Below are 18,896 nucleotides of genomic sequence, written 5' to 3'. Positions count from 1 at the left end.
GAAGATATGATAGTATACTTCAGTGACTCCAAAAGTTCCATTACAGAACTCCTATACCTGATAAGCAACTTCAGCAAAGTGGCTGGATACAAAATTAATTCAAACAAATCAGTAACCTTCCTCTACTCAAAGGATAAACAGGCTGAGAAAGAAATTAGGGAAATGACACCCTTCATAATAGTCACAAATTATATGAATATGTTGGTGTGATTCTAACCAAGGAAGTGAAAGATCTGTATGACAAGAAACTTCAAGTCTCTGAAATCTTCAAGATCTCAAAAGATGCAAAGATCTCCCATGCTCATGGATTGGCTGGATTAATATAGTAAAAATGGCCATCTTGCCAAAAGCAATCTACAGATTCAATGGAATCCCCATCAAAATCCCGTCAGTTCTTCACAGAATTAGAAAGAGCAATTTGCAAATTCATTGGGAATAACAACAAAAAACCCAAAAAACAAAAAACCAGGATAGCCAAAATTATTCTCAACAATAAAAGAACTTCTGGGGAAATCACCATCCCTAACCTCCAGATATATTACAGAGCAATTATGATCAAAACTGCATGGTATTGGTCCAGAGACAGGCAGGTAGATCAATGGAATAGAAGTGAAGACCCAGAAATGACCCACATGCCTATAATCACTTGATCTTTGACAAAGGATCAAAAATCATCCAGTGGAAAAAAGACAGCATTTTCAACCAATAGTGCAGATTCAACTGGTGGTCAGCATGTAGAAGAATGCAAATCTATCCATTCTTATAGCCCTGTAAAAAGCTCAAGTCCAAGTGGATCAAGGACCTCCACAAAAAACCAGATACACTCAAACTAATAAAAAAAAGTAGGGAAAAGCCTTGAACACATGGGCACTGGGGAAATTTTCCTGAACAAAACATCCATGGCTTATGCTCTAATATCAAGAATTGACAAATAGGACCTCAGAAAATCGCAAAGCTTCTGTTAGGCAAAGGACACTGTCATTAGGACAAAACAGCAACCAACAGATTGGGAAAAGATCTTTACCAATCCTACAACAGATAGAGGGCTAATATCCAAAATATACAAAGAACTCATGAAGTTAGACCGCCGGGAGACAAATAACCCTATTAAAAATGGGGTTCAGAGCTAAACAAAGAATTCACAGCTGAGGAATGCTGAATGGCTGAGAAACACCTAAAGAAATGTTCAACATCTTTAGTCATCTGAGAAATGCAAATCAAAAGAACCCTGAGATTTCACCTCACACCAGTCAGAATGGCTAAGATCAAAAACTCAGGTGACAACAGATGCTGGGGAGAATTTGGAGAAAGAGGAACACTCCTCCATTGTTGGTGGGATTGCAGACTGGTACAACCATTCTGGAAATCAGTCTGGAGGTTCCTCAGAAAATTGGACATTGAACTACCTAAGGACTCAGCTATACCTCTCTTGAGCATATACCCAAAAGATGTCCCAACATATAAAAAAGACACATGCTCCACTATGTTCATCGCAGCCTTATTTATAATAGCCAGAAGCTAGGAAGAACCCAGATGCCCTTCAACAGAGGAATGGATACAGAAAATGTGGTACATCTACACAATGGAATACTGCTTAGCTATTAAAATCAATGACTTCATGAAATTCTTAGGCAAATGGATAGAACTAGAAAATATCCTGAGTGAGGTAACCCAATCACAAAAAAACAAAAACAAAAACAAAACAAAACAAAACAAAACTAAACAAAAACACACATGGTATGCACTCACCGATAAGAGGCTATTGACCCAAAGGCTGGGAATACCTAAGATACAATTCACAAACCACATGAAGCTCAAGAAGAAGGAAGACCAAAGTGTGGATGCTTCAGAACTTCTTAGAAGGGGAAACAAAAATACTCAAAGGAGTAAATATAGAAACAAAGTGTGGAGCGGAGACTGAAGGAAAGGCCATCCAGAGATTACCCCACCTGGGGTTCCATCCCATATACAGACACCAAACCCAGACAATATTTGGGATGCCAAGAAGTGCATGCTGACAGAAGCCTGATATTGCTGTCTCCTGAGAGGCTCTGCCAGAGCCTAACAAATATAGAAGCAGATGCTCACAGCCAACCATTGAACTGAGAGCTGGGTCCCCAATGAAAGAGTAAGAGAAAGGACTAAAGGAGCTGAAGAGGTTTTCAACCCCATAAGAAGAGCAACAATACCAACCAACCAGACCCCCATAGGTCCCAGGGACTAAACCAACATCCCAAGAGTATACAGGGATGGACCTATGGCTCCAGTCACATATGTAGCAGAGGAAGACTTTGTCAGTCATCAGTGGGAGGAGAGACCCTTGGTCCTGTGAAGGGTCGATGCCCCAGGGTAGGGGAATGCCAGAGCAGGGAGGTAGGGAGAGGTGGGAAGGTGGGTGGAGGAGCCCTCTCATAGAACCCCGGGGAGATAGCAGGTTTCTGGAGGGGAAACTGGGAAAGGGGATAACACTTGAAATGTAAATAAAAAATATTCAATAAAAGAAAAAAAAGAAAAAATGGTATCCAAGCACCAATACCCAAACCTGCAAATGTTACCTTATTTAGCCACAAGAACTCTGCAGATATAACTAATGATTTCGTGAATTTAATTGTTTAAATTTATGTAAATACATAAAATATCACAAGATATAAAATATTAAGGACTTGGAATACTTCATGTTCATATTATAACTTTTGGCTTATAAAATAATATATGAATATATACACACAATGCATGTTTTAGATGAATATTAAATCTCTGGGTTTTGTGACTCATATTTGTCCAAAACTTAATAAATTTCCTGAATAAAATGACAACGCAGAACTTCAGTCCAACTTTAACTATATTCACAGCTTTGTTTTAAAACATTGTAGCAATAAAGGTTTTTATAGTATGTCTCTCTGTGTGTGTCTTTCTGTCTCTCTGTCTCTCTGTCTCTGTCTCTGTTTCTGTTTCTGTGTGTCTGTCTGTCTGCTTGCCTGTGTCTCTGTGTGTTTCTGTCTGTTTCTCTGTCTCTCTCTGTCTCTCTCTGTCTCTCTCTGTCTCTCTGTCTCTCTCTCTCTGTGTGTGTGTGTGTGTGTGTGTGTGTGTGTGTGTGTGTGTGTGTGTGTGTGTGTGACAGGAGTCTGTTCACTTCTTTTACCATGCAATGTAGGTCATTAGGTTTGGCAGCAAGTACCTTTACCCACTGAGCAACCTCCCCAGCCCAGTCGTCAGAACTGTGAAGTCATCATGATAGGATTGAGCCATTAATGTAGGATAGACAATCATTACTGACTTTCAGCTGGATCTGATGGAAGCAGATATTTTCATATAATTCATTTTCCTTAAAACAATAGCTCCCTAATGTTATGTTCTTCATACATTTCATGACTTAAAGGTTGAAGATGATAGAACATGAACACTGTTAAACATGAATCTGGAGTTTTGCCTTACATATTTATTTATATTTTTAAATATTTGTAGACTTAAAAAAGAAAAATGGATTCACCAAGACTAGTAACACTCTTAAAATTTTTATTATCTGTATACTTAATTCTCCACCTATCTTAGACTCTTAATAAATATATTTTAAAATAAGACTTCACAATATTATAATAATAATTACATGCCTACACTTCACCTAACCAACAACATTTAATATAAAATACAAAATTTAAGATGTTTACTTTAAGTTATATAGCGAGTGTATAATCATATTAAAAGAAAGGGACAGAATAATAATAAAAATTCAAAATAACTGATGTGCCATCTTCAGACTTATGACATTATTTTTTAACTAATCTGACAATGTGTCTTTCAATTAATATATTTTGATTTTTCATTATCCTTACCTTTAATAGAATTGTATATAACTCTATCATCTTGCTCCTTTTCTGTCTCTAGCTCATCTACCTGAGCCCTTTCCCTCATTGCTGTCTTCTTGTGCATTTCGTTCTATTTCTCTTATTCAGCTGAACTGTTTTGTAATTCTAATGGTTGCTTTAGGGAATTATAGTGTGCCTCTAACTCATAGCCTGCTGTCAGTAATGTAACACTTTGTGTTTAAGAATTTCACAACAGAGAGGGAGGGGTGGGAAATATGCAAATATAGTGTGCCCATGCATGAAATTCTCAAAAATAAATGATAAATAAATAAAAGAATCTTACAACACTCTATCTCTATTCCCTCCCCAGACCCAGCCTTTGGAGACTCCGGATCTCTACAAATCCATATATATTCTCTGGCAGCCTTTCTCTTATCTCCTCCTTGCTCCCTACTCAACTTCACACACAGTATTAATATATCTTTTGTCCCATTATACTCTAACCCTGCTAGACTAAAATTAAACAAATTCACTGTCTTGTGTATGCAAACTAATGCCCCCTAACTATGTCTCCATCTGACTCCCTAGACCCTGCAAATGTGACCTAATATAGCCAAAAGTACCTTACAGATGGAATTATGCGAAGGATCTTGAAGCAGTAAGATTATTTTTAATTGTCTGAGTGTACACAAAGTGTAATCACAAGGTCTTTACAAGAAGTCTGACCCTACAGTGGTGGCAGAAGCCTTTGATCCCTGCACTCAAGAGCAGAGACAGGAAGATCTCTAAGTTCAATGCCAGCCTGGACTACAGAGAGAGTTCCAGGACAGGCAGGACTACACAGAGAAACCATGACTTAGAGGGGGGAAAAGTAAAGATGGTGAAAGAAGACAGTAGAGTTGGAGCTGTGACAGCAGAAAGGATAAGATGATGCAAGGAAGGGACCTTGTGGCGGATACTAACAGATGACCTTTGGAATTTGAAAGAAGCCAAGAGACAGATTTTCTAAAGCCTCCAGAAAGAATGCAATCTTGCTGACATTTTTACTTTAGCCCAGTGAGGTTGACTCTGCAGGTTCGACCTACAGAATTGTAAAAATCAAATTATTTTTTTTTTCGGAGCTGGGGACCGAACCCAGGGCCTTGCGGTTGCTAGGCTAGCACTCTACCACTGAGCTAAATCCCCAACCCCAAAAAATCAAATTATTTTATGTTGCTAACTTTATAGGAGCTCTGTTAGAGCAACATTAGGACAGTAATGTAGTCATTAAGTTACAATTTCGGAATGTGTATGTACTCCGTGATGACTCATACATAAAGCACATTTCTATCAGATGATCACAAAAGCCTGACTGCAAAGAAACTGTACTGATAGATATTATTTGCAGTGGTGACAGCCAGGATGCAACAGACAATCCTATAGACAGACTCTCAGGAAGCATCACAGCCTTCAGGGAGCACAACAGAAGCTAGTATGTTGGGAAAAGACAATATTTTTAGAGCCCTCCATGAGCTCCAAAGATATCTTAGCAAGTCTGAGTCAGTCTCCATTTTCTCTCAGGTACCACTTTTTTATTCTTCTTTCATACATTGCTGTAGTTTCCCCACCCTCAACTCCTCCAAGTCCCTCCCCACATCTCACTTCCCCCCTCTCCAGATCCACTGCTCCTCTTTTATCCTTCAGAAAATGGCAGGCCCCCCAGAGATATAAACTCAACATGGCATATCAAGTTGCAATAAGGCTAGGCACCTCTCTTTGTATTAAGGGTGGATAAGGTAACCCTGTAGGAAGAGGAGAATCCCAAGAGCAGACAAAAGAGTCAGAGACACAATTGTTCTCGCTGTTAGCAGTCCCACAAGAACACCAAGCCACCCAACCATAGCATACATACAGGGGATGGAGCTCCAACCCATCCAGGGTCTGTGATTGTCCCTTCAGTCTCTGTGAGACTCCTATGAGCCCTGCTGAGTCCAGGTTCTCCTTGTGTCCTCGATACTCTGGCTCCTACAATCCTTCCTTCACTCTTCCATGGGCTTTCCCAAGCTGTGCCTAATGTTTGACTGTGAGTCTCTGCATCTGCTCCCATCAACTGTTGGGTAAAATCTCTCCGATTTCAATTGGGCTACACACTGATCTATGAGTATAGCAGAAAATCATTAGGAGTCATTTCATTGACTTTTTGGGGGGGGGGTTGTTTTTTGTTTTTTCCAGTCATGTTTGGTTTTATTCCAGGTCTCTATCCTATATCTCAGGCCTATCCAGCCTCTGGTTCCTAGTCATACAGACAGTGTCAGGGGTAGGCTCCATCTTGTAGCATTGAGTACTGTAACTTTAAAATTTTTTGCAGGTTGATGTTATATTTTTATTATTTTCAAAAAATAAGGTCTTAAAATTCAGGTCCCAAAATAGTCATTATGGATGAATATAGTCCACATATGGAAATTTACCTTGGAGATATACAGGAATTTTAGGGATAAATAGAAATCTTTAGAACAAAGTGATCTAGAATTGTTGGCATATTGGTCTATGAGGTTGGATTTGGGCATTAGTTGTGACTCACACCAGCAGGACATCGATCAGGGTAAAGCAACTTTTCCCGATAGATCTATTCCAGGATACAAGACCCAAGAGTTAAATTAGAATGAGGAGGTAGGCTCTAGAATTCTTAGTTCCAAGGAGTTAATCTTTCCATTATCCATCTCACCATGTCTGTCTCTCCTATTGGAAATTCCTAGAAACACCAATCACATAATGTACATGAAGGTTATATGTAAAGTGAAGTGAGACCATTCCTGACTCAGACAGTTTTAGTTAAGGTGTTACTGTTGTGAACAGACACCATGGCCAAGGCAACTCTTATAAGGACAGCACTGAATTGGGGATAGCTCACAGGTTCAGAGGTTCAGTCCATTATCAACAAGGAAGAAACATGGCAGCATCCAGGCAGGAATGGTGCCTAGCAGAATATACTCAATTCCAGACAGCTAGGGTGAGGGTCTTAAAGCCCACAAACACAGTGATACATCTACTCCAACAGGGCCACACCTTCTTTTTTTTTTTCTATTTTTTTTATTTTTTTTATTAACTTGAGTGTTTCTTATTTACATTTCCAGTGTTATTCCCTTTCCCGGTTTCCGGGCAAACATTCCCGTAATCCCTCCCCCTCCCCTTTTTTATGGGTTTTCCCCTCCCCTTCCTCACCCCATTGCCGCCCTCCCCCCAACAATCACGTTCACTGGGGGTTCAGTCTTAGCAGAACCAAGGGCTTCCCCTTCCACTGGTGATCTTACTAGAATATTCATTGCTACCTATGAGGTCAGAGTCCAGGGTCAGTCCATGTATAGTCTTTAGGTAGTGGCTTAGTCCCTGGAAGCTCTGGTTGCTTGGCATTGTTGTTCAAGAGGGGTCTCGAGCCCCTTCGAGCTCTTCCAGTTCTTTCTCTGATTCCTTCAACGGGGGTCCTATTCTCATTTCAGTGGTTTGATGCTGGCATTCATCTCTGTATTTACTGTATTCTGGCTGCGTCTCTCAGGAGCGATCTACATCCGGCTCCTGTCTGCCTGCACTTCTTTCCTTCATCCATGTTGTCTAATTGGGTGGCTGTATATGTATGGGCCACATGTGGGGGAGGCTCTGAATGGGTATTCCTTCTGTGTCTGTTTTAATCTTTGCCTCTCTATTGCCTACCAAGGGTATTCTTGTTCCCCCTTTTAAAGAAGGAGTGAAGCATTCACATTTTGATCATCCGTATTGAGTTTCATTTCTTCTAGGCATCTAGGATAATTCAAGCATTTGGGCTAATAGCCACTTATCAATGAGTGCATACCATGTGTGTTTTTCTGTGATTGGGTTACCTCACTCAGAATGATATTTTCCAGTTCCAACCCTTTGCCTATGAATTTCGTAAAGTCATTGCTTTTGATAGCTGAGTAATATTCCATTGTGTAGATGTACCACATTTTCTGTATCCATTCCTCTGTTGAAGGGCACCTGGGTAATTTCCAGCTTCTGGCTATTATAAATAAGGCTGCGACGAACATAGTGGAGCACGTGCCTTTTTTATATGTTGGGGCATCTTTTGGGTATATGCCCAAGAGAGGTATAGCTGGATCCTCAGGCAGTTCAATGTTCAATTTTCTGAGGAACCTCCAGACTGATTTCCAGAATGGTTGTACCAGTCTGCAATCCCACCAACAATGGAGGAGTGTTCATCTTTTTCTGCATCCTCGCCAGCATTTGTTGTCACCTGAGTTTTTAATCTTAGCCATTCTCACTGGTGTGAGGTGAAATCCCAGGGTTGTTTTGATTTGCATTTCCCTTATGACTAAAGATGTTGAACATTTCTTTAGGTGTTTCTCAGCCATTCGGCATTCCTCAGCTGGGAATTCCTTGTTTAGCTCTGAACCCCATTTTTAATAGGGTTATTTGTCTCCCTGCGGTCTAACTTCTTGAGTTCTTTGTATATTTTGGATATAAGGCCTCTATCTGTTGTAGGATTGGTAAAGATCTTTTCCCAATCTGTTGGTTGCCGTTTTGTCCTAACCACAGTGTCCTTTGCCTTACAGAAGCTTTGCAGTTTTATGAGATCCCATTTGTCGATTCTTGATCTTAGAGCATAAGCCATTGGTGTTTTGTTCAGGAAATTTTTTCCAGTGCCCATGTATTCCAGATGCTTCCCTAGTTTTTCTTCTATTAGTTTGAGTGTATCTGGTTTGATGTGGAGGTCCTTGATCCACTTGGACTTAAGCTTTGTACAGGGTGATGAGCATGGATCGATCTGCATTCTTCTACATGTTGCCCTCCAGTTGAACCAGCACCATTTGCTGAAAATACTATCTTTTTTCCATTGGATGGTTTTGGCTCCTTTGTCAAAAATCAAGTGACCATAGGTGTGTGGGTTCATTTCTGGGTCTTCAATTCTATTCCATTGGTCTATCTGTCTGTCTCTGTACCAATACCATGCAGTTTTTATCACTATTGCTCTGTAATACTGCTTGAGTTCAGGGATAGTGATTCCCCCTGAAGTCCTTTTATTGTTGAGGATAACTTTAGCTATCCTGGGTTTTTTGTTATTCCAGATGAATTTGCAAATTGTTCTGTCTAACTCTTTGAAGAATTGGATTGGTATTTTGATGGGGATTGCATTGAATCTGTAGATTGCTTTTGGTAAAATGGCCATTTTTACCATATTAATCCTGCCAATCCATGAGCATGGGAGATCTTTCCATCTTCTGAGGTCTTCTTCAATTTCTTTCCTCAGTGTCTTGAAGTTCTTATTGTACAGATCTTTTACTTGCTTGGTTAAAGTCACACCGAGGTACTTTATATTATTTGGGTCTATTATGAAGGGTGTCGTTTCCCTAATTTCTTTCTCGGCTTGTTTGTCTTTTGTATAGAGGAAGGCAACTGATTTATTTCAGTTAATTTTATACCCAGCCACTTTGCTGAAGTTGTTTATCAGCTTTAGTAGTTCTCTGGTGGAACTTTTGGGATCACTTAAATATACTATCATATCATCTGCAAAGAGTGATATTTTGACTTCTTCTTTTCCGATCTGTATCCCCTTGACCTCTTTTTGTTGTCTGATTGCTCTGGCTAGAACTTCAAGAACTATATTGAATAAGTAGGGAGAGAGTGGACAGCCTTGTCTAGTCCCTGATTTTAGTGGGATTGCTTCAAGTTTCTCTCCATTTAGTTTAATGTTAGCAACTGGTTTGCTGTATATGGCTTTTGCTATGTTTAGGTATGGGCCTTGAATTCCTATTCTTTCCAGGACTTTTATCATGAAGGGGTGTTGAATTTTGTCAAATGCTTTCTCAGCATCTAATGAAATGATCATGTGGTTTTGTTCTTTCAGTTTGTTTATATAATGGATTACGTTGATCGTTTTCCGTATATTAAACCATCCCTGCATGCCTGGGATGAAGCCTACTTGATCATGGTGGATGATTGTTTTGATGTGCTCTTGGATTTGGTTTGCCAGAATTTTATTGAGCATTTTTGCGTCGATATTCATAAGGGAAATTGGTCTGAAGTTCTCTTTCTTTGTTGGGTCTTTGTGTGGTTTAGGTATAAGAGTAATTGTTGCTTCATAGAAGGAATTCGGTAGTGCTTCATCCGTTTCAATTTTGTGAAATAGTTTGGATAATATTGGTATGAGGTCTTCTATGAAGGTCTGATAGAATTCTGCACTAAACCCGTCTGGACCTGGGCTCTTTTTGGTTGGGAGACCTTTAATGACTGCTTCTATTTCCTTAGGAGTTATGGGGTTTTTCTTTTTTTTTTTTTTTTTTCAGAGCTGGGGGCCGAACCCAGGGCCTTGTGCTTGCTAGGCAAGCGCTCTACCACTGAGCTAAATCCCCAACCAGTTATGGGGTTTTTTAACTGGTTTATATGTTCCTGATTTAACTTCGGTACCTGGTATCTGTCTAGGAAATAGTCCATTTCCTGCAGATTTTCAAGTTTTGTTGAATATAGGTTTTTATAGTAAGATCTGATGATTTTTTGAATTTCCTCTGAATCTGTAGTTCTGTCTCCCTTTTCATTTCTGATTTTGTTAATTTGGACGCACTCTCTGTGTCCTCTCGTTAGTCTGGCTAAGGGTTTATCTATCTTGTTGGTTTTCTCAAAGAACCAACTTTTGGTTCTGTTGATTCTTTCTATGGTCCTTTTTGTTTCTACTTGGTTGATTTCAGCTCTGAGTTTGATTATTTCCTGCCTTCTACTCCTCCTGGGTGTATTTGCTTCTTTTTGTTCTAGAGCTTTTAGGTGTGCTGTCAAGCTGCTGACATATGCTGTTTCCTGTTTCTTTCTGCAGGCACTCAGCACTATGAGTTTTCCTCTTAGCACAGCTTTCATTGTGTCCCATAAGTTTGGGTATGTTGTACCTTCATTTTCATTAAATTCTAAAAAGTCTTTAATTTCTTTCTTTATTTCGTCCTTGACCGGGTTATCATTGAGTAGAGCATTGTTCAATTTCCATGTATATGTGGGCATTCTTCCCTTATTGTTATTGAAGACCAGCTTTAGGCCGTGGTGGTCTGATAGCACGCATGGGATTATTTCTATCTTTCTGTACCTGTTGAGGCCCGTTTTTTGACCAATTATATGGTCAATTTTGGAGACAGTACCATGAGGAGCTGAGAAGAAGGTATATCCTTTTGCTTTAGGATAGAATGTTCTATAAATATCTGTTAAGTCCATTTGGCTCATGACTTCTCTTAGACTGTCTACGTCTCTGTTTAATTTCTGTTTCCATGATCTGTCCATTGATGAGAGTGGGGTGTTGAAATCTCCTACTATTATTGTGTGAGGTGCAATGTGTGTTTTGAGCTTTAGTAAGGATTCTTTTACGTATGTAGGTGCCCTTGTATTTGGGGCATAGATATTTAGGATTGAGAGTTCATCTTGGTGGATTTTTCCTTTGATGAATATGAAGTGTCCTTCCTTATCTTTTTTGATGACTTTTAGTTGAAAATTGATTTTATTTGATATTAGAATGGCTACTCCAGCTCCCTTCTTCCGACCATTTGCTTGGAAAGTTGTTTTCCAGCCTTTCACTCTGAGGTAGTGTCTGTCTTTGTCTCTGAGGTGTGTTTCCTGTAGGCAGCAGAATGCAGGGTCCTTGTTGCATATCCAGTTTGTTAATCTATATCCTTTTATTGGGGAGTTGAGGCCATTGATGTTGAGAGATATTAAGGAATAGTGATTATTGCTTCCTGTTATATTCATATTTGGATGTGAGGTTATGTTTGTGTGCTTCTCTTCTCTTTGTTTTGTTGCCAAGATGATTAGTTTCTTGCTTCTTCTAGGGTATAGCTTGCCTCCTTATGTTGGGCTTTACCATTTATTATCCTTTGTAGTGCTGGATTTGTAGAAAGATATTGTGTAAATTTGGTTTTGTCATGGAATATCTTGGTTTCTCCATCTATGTTGGCTATGTCTCCTGGGACTAAAGGTCCATGCCTGGATCTAAACTTATCTGTGTAGGCTCTTGCCCCCAAATTCCTCAATCTGTTATTTCCTAGGACATAGGATTCAGTTCCATTTCACTTCCTGGTGCCCTTCCTTTTTTTTTCTTTTACTGGGTATTTTTTAATTTTCAGGGTAGGGGAATGTTAGGGCAGGGAGGTGGGAGGGAGTTGGTGGGGGTGTGAGGAAGTACCCTTATAGAAGCAGTGGGAGGAGGATGGGATAGCAGGTTTCTGGAGGGGAAACTGGGAAATGGGATTTTTAAAAAAAATTTTTTTAAACTTTAATGTTTTTTAAAGCCTACTTTTAATGGTGGTTCTTAAACGCTTTAACTTCCCTTCTATCCCATTGCCCACCAGAGGTAGTGAAAAAGAAAAGATACAGGGTAAGTAGACCTGTTTAGAAATGGTTCTTTGAAGCAAAAACCATCTAAATTGTCAGGAAATCAGCAGTTCAGTTCATAGGTCAGCAGCAACATCTCAATCCATTCATAAACACGTCACAAATATACCAATAGTCTAGTTCGGGTTAGTTGTAGCTGTGGCACAACCTAGCAGGAACAGCCAGGCCTCAGCTGACTTGGCACAAATCAACAGGAGGGACCAGGATCAATAGGAACTCCAGGAAATGTTCTTAGCTGTGCCTCTCTCAGTGAAGTGAAGATCGACAAAGCCTTGAAGACCCAAGATCAACAAGCATTATAAAGCTACCTGTACCTACAATCCAAGCCCAGCCCCTTTCATTGTCCACCAAGTCCTATTTATACTCCCTTCAAAAATAATGTGTCCTCAATGAGTCTTGTCTCACCATGTGTCCTTGTCTCAGCACATAAGTCTTGGCAAAACTCTGTAAGAATCCGTCTCAGCTGACATCAGTCCGCCATCAGCCCAAGTCTAAGAAAGCAGCAAGAAGCTACAACACACCATCAAAAGAACTTTGTGTGTTTCTCTCTATGGAGTCCCAACAAATGCAGCTCAACTACACAACGTAAAGCAGACCAATCTGTTTGTGTCGCATTAGTGAAGAATCCTTCATCACAGGTCCTTTCACGTGCTTGCTTTAGCAGAACATCCTTTCACCTGTGTCTGCTTCAGTGCAAAGTTCCTTTATGTTCTTGCCCCAGTAAAGCACCGTCGAACACAACTAATTTTGCAAGGACCCCTTAAGTTTGTACTTCAGAATGTATACCATGTTTGACATTCTGGGTCTGGGTTACCTCACTCAGGTTTTTGTTTTTCTAGTTCCATCCATTTGCCAGCAAATTTTTTTTATTTTTTTTATTAACTTGAGTACTTCTTATTTACATTTCAATTGTTATTCCCTTTCCCGGCTTCCAGGCCAACATCCTCCTAACCCCTCCCACTCCCCTTCTATATGGGCTTCCCTTCCCCATCCTTCCCCCATTACTGCCCTCCCCGCAACAATCACGTTCACTGGGGGTTCAGTCTTAGCAGGACCAAGGGCTTCCCCTTCCACTGGTGCTCTTACTAGGATATTCATTGCTACCTATGAGGTCAGAGCCCAGGGTCAGTCCATGTATAGTCTTTGGGTAGTGGCTTAGTCCCTGGAAGCTCTGGTTGCTTGGCATTGTTGTTCATATGGGGTCTCGAGCCCCTTCAAGCTCTTCCAGTTCTTTCTCTGATTCCTTCAATGGGGGTCCTGTTCAGTGGCTTAACTGCTTTGCCAACAAATTTTATGATGTCATTATTTTTATCAGCTGAGTAATTCTCCACTCGGTAAATGCACCACATTTTCTATATCAATGCTTCAGCTCAGGGACATCAAAGTTGTTCCCAGTTTCTAGATATTATGAATAAAGCTGTTATGAACAGAGTTGAGTAAGTTCTTTCAGTTTTGAGCACAATTTTTTTTCTGTTTGTGCTTTGTTTTGTTTTGTTTTAGTTAGTCCACATGGATGGCTCTCAAGCATCATGTTTAATGGGAAAAAAAAACAAGCCAGATTTAAAGAAGTACATACTATAGTTGGACAACTACATATGCTTCTCAAAGGCTCAAGGAAAATCACAGTAGAGGACAGAAAATGTAAGAGCCACAGAGAGGGAGAAAGGGCAGTGAAATGCCATCATCTAGACATGACACAGTCATTTGCAATCATACATGTATGTCAGCTATGTTTCCTAGTACTGGGCCTGCAAAACATTGGCTCCGGCCACAGTCAGGCATAAATGAAGAGGGGCTTTGTGTGTCCTCTGCCTTACTGCTAAATTATTACTCAAGATTCGGGCAGATTTGTCTTCAACCGTGGACCTACTGGTGAGCTAGTTCCAAACCAAGGGTCACACAGACAATGCTGGTTAAACTTAGAGGGCCTCAAAGCAAAGCAAAACCAACGTATAGCAAAATCAACCAGAGTGTAGTACACACACACACACACACACACACACACACACACACACACACACACACACATTTTTGTTCAAAATTGTCAAAGAATGAAATTTTATAGACTGACTTTTCAATTTTCCTCATCTTATGCATATTTGTACATTTTTATTTTTAATTTAATTATACACTACCTTAAACCTCCATTTTGTTGCCTGGGATTTAATTTTGCTGTTTTGGAAGGAAATAGTCTCATTTACCCTAGTAGTTAACCTTTAACTCCTGAGCCTCTTTCCTCTACTTCCCATATGCTGGGATTAAGGTATGTGTTAAACATGACCTTTCTTGAACTCTGTACATCTAAATATCACCTTAGCTCGACTGACCTGGAAACTGAAAGCAATATGAATTCTAATTATGCCCTTCCGTATTGGAACAAACACTTTTGCTCTTATGCCAAATGGTCCCAGGTTACAGGGCTTTTTGTAGTCTTTGTGTCTCCTTTATTGTTTTTCTATTTTTTTCCTTTCCTATAAATGTTCAGCAATGAGTTACCCTGTGCATGTACTTGGCAAAAAAATTAGATGTTTCTAATCTCCTGGGAACCACTGGGAATAGGATTGAGAGCAGTTAATCATGTTGATAAGAACTGTTTGTTAAGTCAACTGAATGAGTTTAGGAAGTGATTCTATAGTAAAGTGCATCCAGTCTTGTGTAAGAATTGAGTGATACTTAGTTTAGCTAATTATGTAGAGTACCATTTAAGTATAACACACACACACACACACACACACACACACACACACACACACACACAATTCTTGAATTAGCCTGAAAAGATTTGGTTCGCTGCCCACAGAATAAGGTCACATTTGAGTCAAAGCAACAGATAATGCCAGGAAAACATTTTAAAGAAGCACAAACAATAAGGGCTGCTTTCTATCTCTTTATCAAACAGGGCATTTGATTAACCTTCTTTGTAAGATAAGAGAATCAATTATGTGAATAGCCTGCTGTGTGTGTCTGCTCACAACATTACCACTTAAGACCTTTATTTTAAAAAATAATAATTTCTACACTCTCGAGGTCTAGATGAAATTTTGTTAATTCATTCTCCAAGGCCATAGTAATTAGTGAAATATTTAAACTGACAGGAAATAGTAACAAAGCTTCTGAATCCCAGCATCAAAGGGCATCGTGACTAGAATATGTTATTTTCAATCTTTGGTTCTCTGCTAAAAAATCTGCATGGCTGAGTTTGTAAATGATGTCAGTCACATTTGCCCGGTATCCTTTTTGCATCTCTCTGTGCCCAATAATTGTTATCACTTCCAGAAACACTTGTAAAAGGGAAAGCATTCATTTCAGATGTGCTTGTCTTCTGTTTTCTGAACCTCTCTTTTGTGGCAGGCACTGAGCAGGCACTGTTATCCTTCAAAGGACATGTACACTAATGTGTGTTCTCCATTTTAAAACTGTGAAGACTGATGTTCAAGAGGCTTTAGGTGATTTCCTGCAGACAAAGCTAGGAAATCATGAGCTAGTGACTCTGAAGCAAGGGCTCCACACCAATGCACTTGAATTCGTTGACATTGTTTGTACTAAATAAAAAATAAAGGCTTCAGTTTCCTTTCAACTGCTGTAGCAGAGAACCTTCTGGGTCTTTATCCCTGAATTTATTTTGAAAACTAAATCCGCTTCTTTATACCTACCTCTATTTGACTGAATTATCATTCCTTCATCAGCTTACCGGAACCAACAAAACCTTTTTAGTAAACATGAGCCTCAAACTACTATGTCCAGGAATTTATAAGCTCTCTATAACATGCCAAGTTTTCCAGCATTTTCCTTTCATTGTGAAAATGTCAACTTTACCTCTTCCAAGTACAAAGGTGGTCACATGGAAACTTTCAACTTTATAAGACTTAACAAGAAAAATAATTAGCCAGCCTCAACCAGCCCTGAGCAGTTGAAACTATCAGATTTTGTAATACTAGAGATCAAACCCAGGGTACGGTGCATGATATACTATACCACTGAGCTTTTTTGTTTTTAAGACAGGAATTCATTCTATAAAGCAGACAGCCCTCAGACCCTCTCTAACTCTCCTTCCTCAGCCTCCCAATTGCTGGCTTAGTAAATATGAACCTTGCTCTGTTTCCAATCCTTGATTTCTTCAGATAGGTTCTTCCTATATATGTCAACTAGTTTGCCTTTGAACTTGCTTTTAAGTCCAGGCTAGCCTCAAACTCTCAATTCTTCTGGAATACTTGAATTACACACACACACATACACACACACACACACACACACAAATGCATATATATATATATATATATATACATATATATATATATATATTAAACCTGGTTCTACCAAATCTTAACATGAAACAAACTTATCTCTGTTTTATTTGATTAAAAATACCTTAGGTAATAGAAGTACCGTTTTATACTTTAAAATATATTTTTTCAACTGTTGGCCTTGCCTCTTTCCATGTGATTATTAAAGATGAAACATTGAAAAACATTCACAGGAAAAGAAACTGAGGCCCAGAAAGCTTATCACAGATTCACACATGGATGCGAGTGCTAGTCTTAAATTTTTCACTGCAATCCTCTTTAACCTGCCACATGCTGCCTTGGAATGCCTCATTTCAACTTGCCTTTTTCTCATTCCAGACTTTCCCCCAGTCCTTCTGACTGCTCAGTGAGAAAACTGACGACCAGTTTCCTAGCAGAACCATCTTCCAAAGTTCTAATGGGCTCCTCTTTGCTTTTCCTAATGATACTTAAACATCACCATGCTACTGTTGACTTTCCAGTTCATCAGATAAAAAATTGAGTCACTTCTGTGTTTCATGTGGCTGGGACATGCAGGTGCTGACTAATGGGACATTCTACAAAGGAAGGAAAGCAATTATGACACAAGTCAGAGGAGCAGATACGATTTGTTTCCTGCAACCCTGCCTATTCTTAGCACATCAGTATAACAAACCAATGAGAATTCTCTATATGTCTGGCTGTTGCTTGTTCAATAGCACAACTTTTTACAAATTCATTTATTTGTGTGTATGTACATAGCAAGTGCATGGCATGGCATGTGTGTGAGGGTCAAAGGACAATCAGCATGCCTCAGTTCTCTCCTTCCACCTGTGGGTCCTAGGTTCAAACTCAGGTCATCAGGTTTGGGAGCAAGTACCTTTACCTGCTGAACCATCTTGTTGACCTATCAATTATACATCTATTACACACACACACACACACACACACACACACACACACACACACTAGGGTCAGTGAGATGACTAAGTAGACAAAGTGCTTGCCACACAAGCTTGAGGAGCTGAGTTCAGATTCTTAGCACTCACACAAAAAGCAGAGTTCAGTGAATCCTAGCACTAAGAAGGGAGGTCCCTGGAATTTGCTAGTCAGCCAGGCTAGCCAAATTACTGAGCTCCAGATTCAGCAAGTAAGATAGAGAACAGTTGAGGTAGACACTGGAAAATGGACATTGACCTCTGCATTCTCATGCACATGCGGACACACACACACACACACACACACACACACCCATCCACCCACACATGCACACTATAAAAATACAAAAGGACATGCAAGCACGATTACCTTAAGGTACACAAGGAAATTAAAAGCAGAATATCCAGTCCAAACTTTTGACACTCCTTGAAGCAGTTTCTTCCTTTGTATAGCAGGGATACTACTCCAAGTAGTTGGCCACATGTGAAATATTGCCCCATGCTGGGTTTTCATCAGGAAAAACAAACATAAGTCATGTTTTCTCATGTGTAAAAAGCAAGTGCTGTGAGAAATGTGTGGTTGAGCAATGAGAAGAAGCCCTGCACACGATTGAGGCATAGAGCATGCTTCTCGAACACTAGGGCATGGAATGGAGATAGAGCTCATCACCAGGGTCATTGCCATCACTACTGAGGGTCCGGTGCCAGGCAGCCCCTAGCTGTGAGTTCATCAAGAACACTCTGAGCTCTAAAGGGACTCTTATGCTTCAAAGCATATGCCTTCCTGGGTAGCCCACAAAGTGAAAAGGCAGGGACATGAAATCATGACCACTTAGGTTCGGCAGTTGACAGGTTTGATGGGTCACCTTAGTCACACAGCTCCCCATCCTCCCACCTCTGACCACTCCTGCTGTTGTTTTCTCCTTCCCACTGGTGCTGGCCCCAAAGACACACATAATTAAAAACCTCCATACCACAAACTCTCAGACTAGCTTCCTGGGGGAAGCCTGCCTGCCTTACAAAGACACTGGAGTAAAGCAATATTTCAGATTTGAGGTTTAAAATCATTTTTAGTTCAGATTGGACATGCTATATCTCTACTAAACCTGTTATTATTAAAATATGCATGAAACACCAGAAATTCAGAACAACTTTCAAAAGCTAACTTTTAAAAACCAATAGTACTAGAAATTAAGAGGAGACTAAGAAATTAGATGCTGAGAAAAGTGGTTATTTGTAACAAAAAGAGTGGATATAAGCCCTACTTTTGATATCCGATTATTTTCTGAAATTTTGAGTTACATGTATCTTTGTATAGTAGAAGGAAAAAATTAAGGAAATATGGATATTTACCTGATTTCTCCTAATGAGGTTTTAAAAGTAATTTCATCTGAGTTTCAAATGAAAACTTTTTATATTTTGAGAAAAAATATAAAAACATAAAAATGTAAAACCATTTACCTCCATCACTCAGAGTAATTGATTTTATTATTTGTGAAATTAACCTTTCACAAAGT

The sequence above is a fragment of the Rattus norvegicus genome, chromosome X, assembly GCF_021556685.1.
Source record: "Rattus norvegicus strain SHRSP/BbbUtx chromosome X, alternate assembly SHRSP_T2T, whole genome shotgun sequence".
Classification (NCBI taxonomy): Eukaryota; Metazoa; Chordata; class Mammalia; order Rodentia; family Muridae; genus Rattus; species Rattus norvegicus.
Note: the sequence above shows the minus strand (reverse complement) of the source record.